The sequence below is a fragment of the Astatotilapia calliptera genome, chromosome 15, assembly GCF_964374335.1.
Source record: "Astatotilapia calliptera chromosome 15, fAstCal68.1, whole genome shotgun sequence".
In the NCBI taxonomy this organism is placed as follows: domain Eukaryota; kingdom Metazoa; phylum Chordata; class Actinopteri; order Cichliformes; family Cichlidae; genus Astatotilapia; species Astatotilapia calliptera.
The window spans coordinates 23,420,694-23,433,364 of record NC_137436.1 but is presented as its reverse complement, the minus strand read 5'-3'; positions in this window follow the sequence as shown (position 1 = coordinate 23,433,364).

Here is a 12,671-nt window from a genome sequence, read left to right as displayed (position 1 = left end):
ACTAATACATAAAAGTAATACATAGATGAATAATGATGATGAGTTATGATGCATAATCATGGGAACAAGCGGGTTTACAAACAGGAGCAGCTGATTAGCATTAGAAAAGCTGAAATAATACCTCAACTGAAGCCAATTGTACTAAATGCACTAAATGTGCACTGTTACAAGAATGTTTTTCTTTCTATTGTTTTCTATTATTTTAAGTTAAGCAGGACAGAGTGCTTTTAAAGAAAGATTTACTTATATTCTCAAAAGTTAAGCATGACAGGCTTCTGTTTAAGAAGGAGACCTGTTTTACTGTGTTAATGTTGTCATTTTGAGCTAAAAATAAATGGCTAAATGATCATTTGTTTCACATGTGTTCATATCACAAAGAATAGAATATGCATGTACTTAAATCAACTTCAAGTCAAATGGTTAAAAAAATAATTTCACACACAAAAAAAGAGCTAGAAAATTCACCACACTGGGAAGGGTGAAGACAACTGGGTCGCCCGGCCCTGGCCACGAGGTGTCCCTTATTTATTTTTCAGGGAGTTGGCAACCCTACACGCAATGCTCAATTACATGGGTGGGAACTACTGCGTTAGCGCAGTTTGCTCGTTAACGTGTTGACGCTGTCCAGCCCCACACACGGGGCGATCCGCGGTAGCTCGTTAACGGAGATTTGTCGTGTTTTAAAGCAAAGGTGAGCGCTTCAGTGTTTTGAATGTTAGTTTCAGTGGGTCCTGTGGTTAGTGCTCTAAGGCAGTATAGTGACAAGGCAGTAATATCATGGTTAGGTGTCATGACATGCAGTGATGTGTAAATGTCCAGGCCTTTCTCGTCATTTTTTAGTGATTTGGAGGGCTAGTTCTCCAGGTTTTCTGATGGTATGATGAAGTTTTTCTTTGAACATTTTTCATCTATTTTCACTGACATTTCAATCATTCAAGCATTATAAAGGAGCCTAACACAGTATGTTTATCCTAACAAAGTACCAAAGAGCTATTAGCTGAAAACATATATATCTTGCAACAGCTCTCGCATTGCGCCTGGAAAGAGTTATCCATGTTTTGGTCAATGCAGACCAGACAGGATTTATCCGAGGGCGGCTTGCATCTGATAACATAAGACGGCTGTTGCACATCATAGATGCTGCTAACAGCTATCAAAATCCATGTGCAGTATTTTCACTTGATGCAGAAAAAGCCTTTGATAGGCTAGAGTGGGACTATATGTGGATGGTATTAAAACACTTTGGGTTTAAGCAGAAATTTGTTGCTATGATTCAAACACTATATCACTCACCTCTTGCTAGTGTCTTAACAGGGGACCTGGTCTCTCCCCCTTTCACGCTGCAGCGTGGAACAAGGCAGGGTTGCCCTCTCTCTCCTCTCCTGTTCTGCCTCTCTCTAGAGCCCTTAGCACAAGCCATTAGACAGTCCACGATTTCTCCCATAAGAATTGGTGGTCATAATCATATCATATCTCTATATGCGGATGATATTATTCTGTTTTTGGACAACTATGAGACGTCCATCCATCCATTGATTAAAAACTTTGACCATTTCAGCTCTCTATCTGGCTACAAAATAAACTGGTCGAAATCTGCTTTGATGCCTTTGAACGATAAAGCTACGAAAGTTTCCTTACCCGGTTGTGTTCAGATCAAAAGCACTTTTACTTATCTGGGCATTTCAATTCATAATAGTATTCCAAAGATAATCAAGGAGAATTTTACTACTATGCTAAATAAGATCAAATCCGACTTTCAAAGGTGGGACAATTTAAAAACTTCGCTTCAGGGTAGAATCAACACAGTAAAGATGAACATACTGCCACGGCTTAATTTCCTTTTTTTTATGTTGCCACTCTCTCCTCCTCTAACTTATTTTAAAGACATACACTCTGCGGTGTCTAAATTTATTTGGAATGGCAAAAGGCCTAGGATACGTTTGTCAACATTGCAGCGGCCCAAATTGTTTGGTGGCCTGGCAGTACCAAACTTTGAGTTTTATTACTGGTCATTCCAAATCAGGGCGCTTAGTACGTGGGTCAACCCAGAGACTACTACTGCGTGGAAAATGATCGAATCCGCCAAGGCAGCACCGCATAGACTACAAGATCTTCTGTTTGCTAATGTTCCCGCCAATACGCTCTACAACAACAACGAATTTGGACCTATTATTGCCAACTCTATACAGGTATGGAGGAAGATAGAACGGCGGCTGGGTGCTCCAGTTAAATTTTGTAAAAGCTCACCACTCTGGCATAATTTAAAGTTACTATGTGGCAGCCGACCATTTGTTCAACCCTCTTGGTTCTCACTCGGGATAAACCTTTTTGATGATCTATTCAACGCCCAAGGCCTTTGCTCATTTCAGGACTTAAGGACACGTTTTTCTCTTCCTGCATCTTCTTACTTTGTATATCTGCAGCTCAGATCCGCTTTAAAAGCATACGGTGTCCCCTGGGACTCTCCTCTTCCCTCTCATCCCATGTTGGACTGGATCCTGCCTAAATCTGGCAGACCCTCTGTTTCCAAAATCTACAACAAATTAGCTGAACATGGTATGAAGTCCCTGCCCATTGAATCTATTTGGGTCAGGGAACTGGGAGAACTACAGGTTAATATAGACTGGGATACAGTGTGGTCTAATCTGAGTTTGACTTCTAAGAACCTGGCGCATCAATTAATTCATTTCAAAACCATACACAGAACATACATTACGCCCTATAGGAGGTTCCAGATGAAACTACAGGCTACATATTACTGTCACATCTGCAATGATTCATCACCTGGCACGTTTTTGCACATGTTTTGGGACTGTCCTGTGGTATCCGATTTTTGGGTCTTTGTGAACTCTGTGTTATCTGAGGTACTGGAAGTTTTTTATGTTCCCAATCCTGGTCTTTGTCTCCTTAATGATACCTCTGAAATCTCCTTGAAACAAATGCAATGCAAAATGTTGTTCGCTGGATTTACATCCGCAAAGAAGACTATTACAAAGCAATGGTTCTGTCCTGACATTTGTATGGAATCATTCTGGAGACGATGTCTTATCCGTGTTATTGGTTTTGAACATACCACAGCAAAATTAAATAAAGCTCGACCCACGACTGTTGACGCTTGGAAAATCTTCTCATCCAGAGTTATCTCCTGGAAGAGGCAATAATTGGTTTTAACTTTGTGTTTTTGTGTCTTTTCTTTGCTGTCCCTATGCCTTGTTTGCTAATGTTTGCTTTGCTACTGCAGTTTACAGTTGTGCTGTATATGTCTGTACCCCCCCCCCCCCCCCAACCCCGTTTTAAATCAATAAAATGTTGATCACAAAAAAAAAACATATATATCTCAGCATGGTGTGCAGTGTGGTCTTAAAGATTTTGAGAAAACTGGACAAGTGGAAGAGAAAAGTTGTAGGCCTACATATCCACAGCAGAGGAACAGTATCTGAAAGTCATACCATTATGAAACTGGGGGGAAAAAATCCACGAGCTGGACATGAGAGATGCATTTGGCTCTTCAGCTGATTCATCTAATGCTTCATCAAAAATGGTCTCAGTGAAAGGATGTCTGTCAAAAAGCCATTCTAATTGAAGGGGGGAAGGAAGAAGTGGCTGAGGTATGATAAATTACTGGAAGGAAAATCAGCCCAGTTCTTGTAACTTGAAAATCAGGTCCAGTGGAGAGAATTAAACATTTTTGGTTCAAATTGTTGTCAGTATAGAGGACATCAGGAGAGACATACAAAAGTAAATGTCTACATCCATGTGTAAAACATGGTGGAGGCTCTGTCATGGTTTGGGACTGCATTTTACCCAGTGTTGTTGGACATTTTGTCAAAATTGATTACATTTGAACACATACAAAAGCACCATCAGAATAGCTTCACTTTTCAGCATGACAATGATCCCAAAAACACTCCCAATGCAGTAAAAACATACCCAGATTGAAGAAAACTGAAATTCAATTCATGGACTGGCCTCCCCACAGCCTAGAGTCTAACTTCATTGTAGCAGAGTGGGATCATCAAAAGGCAGAAACAGCCCAAAACAGCTTTGAATGTCCTTCAACAATCCTGGAGAACCGTTCCTGAAGACTACGTCAAGAAATTACAAGAAAGCTGCTAAAAGAGTTCTGGCTGTATTGAAGAAGGTGGTCAGACCGAATATTGTTGTTATTGCTTTATATACTAAATTTCCTTATCTGTTTACACATGTTTCAAAAATTGCCGCATGTACTTCCCATTTTCCAAGCAACAATGTAAAGAAGCGATGGGTGGCTAAGCACTTTCACACAGTACCTCATCTGATCTGATCAACACTGACTTCCAATGTTAGATTCAATGACCCAGCATTGAAAAACCTGAGTAAAAGAAGGGATTTGGGCCGGGAGAAGTATGTTCATACGTGCTACACATGCTCTAAGCTACACTTCGCAAGGGTTACTCGTTATTGCGTCTGATTTAAGAACTATCCAGCATTTGGCTGAACATCATGTACCCTGTCATAATAGCTGGCTTGCCTCGTCTTGTTCTCCATGTGGGCGTTCCTAACGTGATAATGATGTGATGTCACAGGGGAACAATGAATTGTTTACTGCCACACTAGACAGACAGACAGACAGATTTCTCTCTTGGCCTGTATACATGCTTATTGTTGCTTTGTGTTCCTGTTCATGTGTATTTGTATCTGTGGGTGTGTTTGTGCCGGTTACAGATAAGTGGATTAATGTCTGCCATCTCCCATAAGAGGCTCATCGGGATATGACCTCATCACCACTGGCCCCGGAGTCCCCATGGCGACACCGTGGTAACACAGCACCATGGTGACAGGGAGCTGGAGCATTTTCTGATGTGACAATTTGCATCTGCTTTTCATACGAAGCCCAGCGGGAAGGTGAATGCAGTCTTGGAGACCATGCAGTGTTTTTCAATGTATACTGTACAAATATTGTATACGTACAGAAATGTTTGCAGGATTTCAGGCCCCAGTGCCATACATGAACAAAAACACGTGGAAAACACTTGAATGCCATTAGTCGATCTCTAGCAAATGCCTTCGTATGACTCACAGCTTTAATAATTTGTTTTTCTTTCAAGCCAGCTGCCGTTTTCATGTGGTGGATATGTCATTCTACTTTAATGAAACACATCAACATCTTTTGATTATACACTGTTCTTCTGCCATGCAGTACGCCTCTGCTTTGAAAGATAATTTAAAAATAAGAGGGGAAAAAACAGGCATCACCTGCGATATAAAAAGGAATAACATTTACCAACCCTAGAGCTTTTTAGACGTGGATTTTATTATTATCATTATTATTAATTAATTTATTTTTTTGCTCTTTCAAAAATGTAAATTTAGGGTAATCGAATGGATTAAAATTGGAATGTCTCCATATACAATAATACAAAAGCATTTATCACACATGGCTCATACTTTTTTCTTAAATTATGTGAGATGTTAAAGAAAAAACTGCTTTTCATGTATGTTATTGGTGGAGCAGTCTGGGTCAGTATTATTTTTAATTATCATCATCATCATTTTAGCTTCAACTTGCTTCCACATCCTGCTGAATATAAAAATACTTACCAAAGAGTTAGAGTAACACAGAGTGAAATGTCTGTAGTACACAGTAGACGCTTCTTTTCTATCATGAAAATCATTTAAGTGTTTTATTAAAAAGTAACAAAAATCTTTCCACTAACATTTCACAGCAAACTGACACAGCTGACGTTTTATTATGAGATTCTGAGTACAGTCAACGGAGAAGTTCCAGTTTTACTTTATCTTTGTTTTGGTTTCCATCAGTTCCTGAGAAAAATATCATGTTTTTGTATTACCAGTTTTGCATTAGTGTACATTTGCGTAATCTAATTTCTGTTTCAAAACCAAAACAAAGACTGTAGCCCTCAAAGATTTGAGGAGAGGAAATAGAGCTGCGACTCATTCATCAGACAGAACGTTTTGTGATCCCGGTGACTAAACAAGTCTCAGAGGATTCTAGCAAAAGTCTTTCACAACAGCTACACATTATTTTAAATGACCTTCTGATGATTACAGGTTAACTTTTAGAGACTATTTAGTGTCAAGCATGACATCAGTTCAGGTACAAAAGCACAAAGTCAATTTCAGCCCACTGTTACTGTAAAGAAGTTGTGTTTGCTTGGCTCTGCAAGCCACTTTACAACCCACCTCATTTTTGGCTCCACCTTTCCATGGTGTATCTGACTTAATCTAAATGATATCTGTGGTCACTGAGAAGCTCAGAAGCTCTCCTCCAGCTCATCAAGGGGAACATGGAGTTGCCTCCAAGCCAGCAAAGATATACAATCTCTCAAGTATCTTCTGGGTTTCTGCCAGGGCTTCCTTCCAATAGGAAATGATAATTGGACTGATTCTTAAACAGCGCTTTATACAACATGACTCATTCACCCATTTACACCCATTCACACAAGCACTTATCGCTATGATTTGTCCCACTGAAGTGCCTTCTATCTAACATTCACACACATTCACATTCCAATGGATGCGTCAGAGAGCAACGTGGGGTTAGTCTCATACCCAAAGACATTTGGCATGCAGGCTGGAGCAGCCAGAGATCAAACCACTTTGGTTTAGGAGATGACCGGCTCTAGCTCCTGAGCTACAGACACCACAAAGCACCTTACCTACGAGGCATTTAGGAGGTGTCCTGGTCAGATGTCAACTACTTTGCTTTCATGCTCAGCTCTCTCTTCACCACAATAGATCGACACTTGTCTGCCTGTCTATCTCCAGCTCCCCCCAATCTATCTTCCCCAATCACGAACAAGAATCTGAGATACTTGGGGCAGCAAGTCTTTCTAGACATGAACTGATCATTCCTCCTTTTTCCAAATGAGAACCAGTGCTTTGGAGGTGACAATTCTTATGCAGCTTCACACTCAGCCGCAAACCACCCCAGACCCAGGTGGAGACCACAGCCTGATGAAGCCCGAAGAACCAAATCATGCACAAAAAGACAATTTTACTCACTAAAACTCATGCACACACTTTTTGACAGCCTGTCTCACACAGTAAGCCATCTTCTTTGTCAGATAATTACATCAATATGCTGCAAAACACACCGAACGTCCAAACGTGTGTTGGCACTTACACACTGACTTTATTTTTCAGCCCCTGAAGTTGCTGCTTGGTCATAATTCTCTGTGGATTTCAAGATTCGCCTCACACACAGGTTATTTGGTTCTTCTGATTAAAGCTGATATAAGAAGTACTGAGTGGCAATTCATGAAAAATGAGATCATGGCACATGACTCAAATTAAATCAGCCATTTACAACTACTTAGCATTAGTATTCACAGAACCTTCTATGACACAGAGATGGTTTTGGTGCCAATTCTCTCATCACATTGAGTATCGGCTAAAATAATAAGCATGGCCACAATCCCATCAAGCGAGTCATTTATCAAGCTTTAATGTACTGGTTGTAGTCCCAGACTGGAACTCTTAATCCTCTCTATTCATGGTCTGTATGCTCTGCTCAGTGTAAAGAAAAACAACCGTGAACAAGGAACCTGCTGAGTATTTATGGGAAGTTGTGAATAATCCATTACATAAGAGAAGTGAATACACACACACACACACACACACACACACACACACACACACACACACACACACACATGCAGACAGTCAAGTAGTTGCCTTCAGCTTTGTGCTTGAGTTGAACTGTAACGCTTTGCAAGACAAAGCACTTCTATGACAGCTGAGTGATTACTAATGCTAACTCATACAAGGATACGCATATTCAACACACACACACACACACACACACACACACACACACACACACACACACACACACACACACAGAGCAAGACCGCTCCCCTTACTACCACACCTAGTTTCTCACAGAGTGACACACACTTCTCAACATGCACACACACACACACACACACACACACACACACACACACACACACACACACACACACACACACACACACACACACGTACTGTACTCTTTATCTTACCATCTTCTGTTCCTTGCTGGTGGACACAGACACTTGCACATGCTCACATTTTACTAAGGCGTGGCCTAAGGGTTACGTAAAAGCTTGGGAGGGCAAAGGTCAAACCACATGAAAATATCGTTCAAAGGGGCATCTTCATAGGTGGTGTGATACTTCCAACAGTAATAGCACCATACCAGAGATTTTAGGGCTAAACAGTGCCCCTTGCTGGTCTGTGATACACAGACACACTCAACCAGTGTCTTCATTGTGAACTTGGAAAAACAAGGAGTTAAAAATCAGTGTGATTATTAATAATTATGTTCATGATGTGGATAATGTTCTCAACTAGCATTCTGTTGACATCTATTTATATTCTTTACTGTTGCTGTCATTATAACATGACATTGTTCACCTATTGCTTCCACTTTTTAAGCCAATCAGAAAATGTCTAATCGTTCCCCACTTTATTTTTTTTCTATCCCAGAATTTTGTTTTCATTTACTCTCTTGTGGTGGATCATAACTACTATTTCAAAATAAAAGAAAGCAAGACAGAGAGTATCTGCGAAATCACCTGGACCTGTGTTTATTCTTCTGCAGATAGACCTTGTTTGGTCAAAATGCTATATACTTTGACTTGATTAATTGAATAATAATGTATTATTTAATTTACAAAATATTTGGAATTAAATAACTTTATTTTCTTTTTAATAACTCATCACACCTACTGGCTTCATCGAGCTTTAAAGATAACATAAAGTAAACAAACCTACATAAAATGACATTTTTAGGAAATAGCTAGGTGCTGCTGATCAAATGCACTTCCATAACTGATCACCAGTAAGTGTGAGCACCTATATAAAAAAAAAGGAGATTTTGTGCTGGTCCAGATGAACAAAATGTCAGAGGAAAGATATCAACTGTAAGCTTAGAGAAATTGCCTATCAAGATGGGAAGAGTTATAAGAGTTATTACAATTTCAAGTTCATCCTTCTACAATGAAAAGGTACAAGTGGAAACAGTCAAGACATTCACATATCGTCACATGAGTGGATGTCTCAGTTACTACTTCACCACAGACTGTGCAATTCTGAGAGAAACTTTAAAAAAAAAAAACCCCAGGAGATACATCTCAGACCCTACAGGAATCAGGCGTCAGCATGTTAAAAGTTAAAGTTCATGGCTGTATAACCATAAAAAGACTTAACAAGTATGACTTATTTGAATGCATGACTTCTTAACAACAACAAAAACAACCTTCTGTAAGAATGTCCTTTGGACAGACAAAACCACAGCAGTGTGTCTGTGTTTGGTGAAAACCCAACACAGCATATCAGAACAAACACCTCATGCCAACTGTCAGCACGGTGATGTAGGGGTGATTATGTAGGCTTGTTCTGCAGCCACGGGACCTGGGCACCCTGCAGTCGATGAGTTGACCGTGAACTCCTCTGTATACCAAAGTATTCTGGAGTCAAATGTGAGGTCACCTGTGTGACATCTAAAGCTTAGCTCAGATTGGTTCATTCAAAAGGATAATAATGCCTAGCACACGAGCAAATAGAAAGAAGACAGCAGTCAAGGTGTTGCAATGGACCAACCAAAGTCCAGACCTGAACCTAACTGAAGTGCTGTAGCAGGACCTTAAGAGAGATGTGGGTAAATGAATCCCCTCAAACCTCAATGAACATAGAGAGGACCAATATTCCTCCACAACAATTTAAGTAAAGTAATCTTTTATATGTATAGCACCTTTCTAGATAGACATCACAAAGAGCCTCAGAGCAAAACACCAAAACAAATGCGAGCTGGATAAAGTCATTCAGATCTTACTGCTGTTCTACAAGTTATTTCAGGAAGTGTGGTTAGTTTTTAAACTCTGGAATATGTTGACTTGTTCTTACTTTCTCCCTCTTATTCCCCAACAGTCACAATAATGTTTCCACACTGGAATATTTTGGAGAGGAAAAGAGGAAGACAACAAGAACGAGAAAAGGGGAAAGAGGAAGCAAGTTTCTGCCAGCTCTATGCAGACCCTCCATAGAATTAAAAGTGTGTCTCCACAAGGCTGGAAACTGGCATCCTGGTACAACTGACTTATTTCCACAATGGGAAACTCACATGCCCCTAACACACTGACAGAAACAGAGCTATCTTTGTGAGGTCATATACTAACATAGTTTCCTAGAATCTTACTTTACCTTAATCAGTGCAACTAAATGCCACAGTCTACCCAAGCAGCTACCCCATTAATCTGACCTAAACTCAAACCTGAACCCTTCAACAGTGGGACCTATTATTCCAAAATGTTATACTTTTTTAGCTTTTTATGATTTGCTATTCAAAATAATCCTTACTTACCTTTTACTGGGCACAGATACAGCCCAGCAGTTCATTCACAAGCCTTATACACACAGCCACACACTGACACACATCCACACACACTCTCTCACACACTCAGAAGCACCAGCTTTTTCCAGGATTCTCAGGGATCTGTGAGGGTCAAAGTATTCCATCCAATCATTCTGGCATTTTCCACAAAACTCTTCCAAACCCCAAAACAAGCGGTATTAAGAGCTTTCTCCCATGGCAGCCATGGTTACTGCTTTGAGTTGCCAGTCGGAATAAGACACTGTTTTCAGTCACTCAGCAACGACGACTGAGGTGCCCTTTAGCAAGACACTCAATCTTTAAATATCTCGAGTGGAGTTGTTCTGTTAGCTCTGTTGTTGGGAATCTTTTGTGTTTACAAAAGATACTAGGAAAGCAACAATGGCAGTTGACAACAGATTTGTTCACACTTTGTTACTGAATCTCAAAGTTGCATTCACACATATTACTTGCATTTTAAATGGAACTGACTACTTGGATTTGGACACGTCTATCACTATGTTATGGTAATTTAACAGCGGAAATCCCAAATCTTCCCAAATCTGGATCATCACCAAAACATATTCAGTATTCCTTGTTCCAAGCCTTGGAGGCAGGCAGCTGGATGAAGTCATAATGTCTCTGGCACGACTAAATAAATGACTCAGTATTTTAAGAGGGGGCTTTACCAGTTTGACTTCAAGCTCAGACCCCTCCAATTTATAACAAGAAGCTTGCAACATAAACTGGGGGTGCAGAGATCGACAGTTTTACCAAGTGTGAATGGTTTTACAGTATAAACTACTGTGTTGAGTCATACTTTTTTATGGAAAAGGAACTAATTGCTTTGGGCTCGACCTATAAGTATGGATGTATTGATTTTGACCTGTTTCTTATGAGTTCCCAAACTTGATAGATACACAAAATTAAATCACTCGTCACTACTCTTATAAACAAAGATGTCACAAATCAATTCATTACTCTTGCTGGTTCCACGGAAAGTATCTAGCAGCAAAAAGGGACTGGATTTTACAAAACCGTCAGTGCAGGCAGACAGTCCAAACAAGGTAAGAGGGGAAAGCTAACCATCATCTCAATGTCTATTCTGAACAAGGAGGAATGCTGAATGTTCTGGAACAGGAAGTGGACTTAGATCCACTTCCTGAGTTTTGGTGTTCCTTCATGGAAAACACAACCTCGTGGGTGGCTGTAGCTCTGGAGGTAGAGCAGATCATTTGCTAACTGGAAGGTTCATAGTTTAAACCCCGGCTGCTGCAGTCTGCCTGCCAAATATCCTTAGGCAAAAAACTAACCCCAAATTGCTCTCAGATCCACCCATCGAAGTTTAGATGTGTGTGAATGTTAACTAGAAAGCACTTAAGCATAGAATGAAGTGCTTGCATGAATGGGTGAATGAGGTAAAGTTGTACAAAGCGAGTTCTTTGAGTACTAAGGTAGAGTAGAAAAGTGCTTTACTGTATAAGAACCAGTCATTGACAGGTATTATTTCCATGTATAGCATCTACCCCTGTTTTTTTCCCCTCCTAACCACACTGTGGTGGAGAAGTACGTATTTCTGAAAAGGTGAAAACATTTGGTGACAAAATTGGGTTTCAGCTGAAGTTTTTATTAGGTGGACCAAACTGAGAACAAACCCCCATAACCTGTTTTTTTGTTTTTGGTCTTTTTCCTCATGCATTGGTACAGCTCCAGCTCCCAGCCAATCACGGCTGATGACCATCCTTCTATGAGCCTGTTTCTGAAAGGGAATTGGGGGAATTCTTCCTTCCTACCATCACCAAGTGTTATTTAGATCACATGATCACTGAGGCTCTCTCTGTATTCTCTCTAGATCTTTACTCTTGAAGGTACTTTGTCACAAGTGCTGTTGTGAACTGGGGCTTTGCAAATAAAACTAAATAGAAAGTAACTCTAGGTCTATGACATGTAGCTTAGCCACTTAACCACCACAACCACTGGCTGTGTGGTGTAACCAGATGGGCAGCTATGGTGGGATAGATGTACAGTCACCTCTTGTGGTCACCCCTTGGCTAGTCAGGCTGACTGAAGTTTCCTATTCCATCATTAATTTATCTTCTTGCTGTGAGGTGTCAGTAATAACCTCTGTACTGTGCCTACTTATGTTATCCAAATGAATAGAAATTTTCAATATATGAAATATATGAGCTAAAATACTAGAATGGAGCTGCACATCCTGTTGACAAATCTCTGTAGGTTCATCATTAGCACTGAGTTCTTCACATTGTAATTAGACATGAAAAGTGGATCTTCATCCAAAGCATGTTATTTTTAC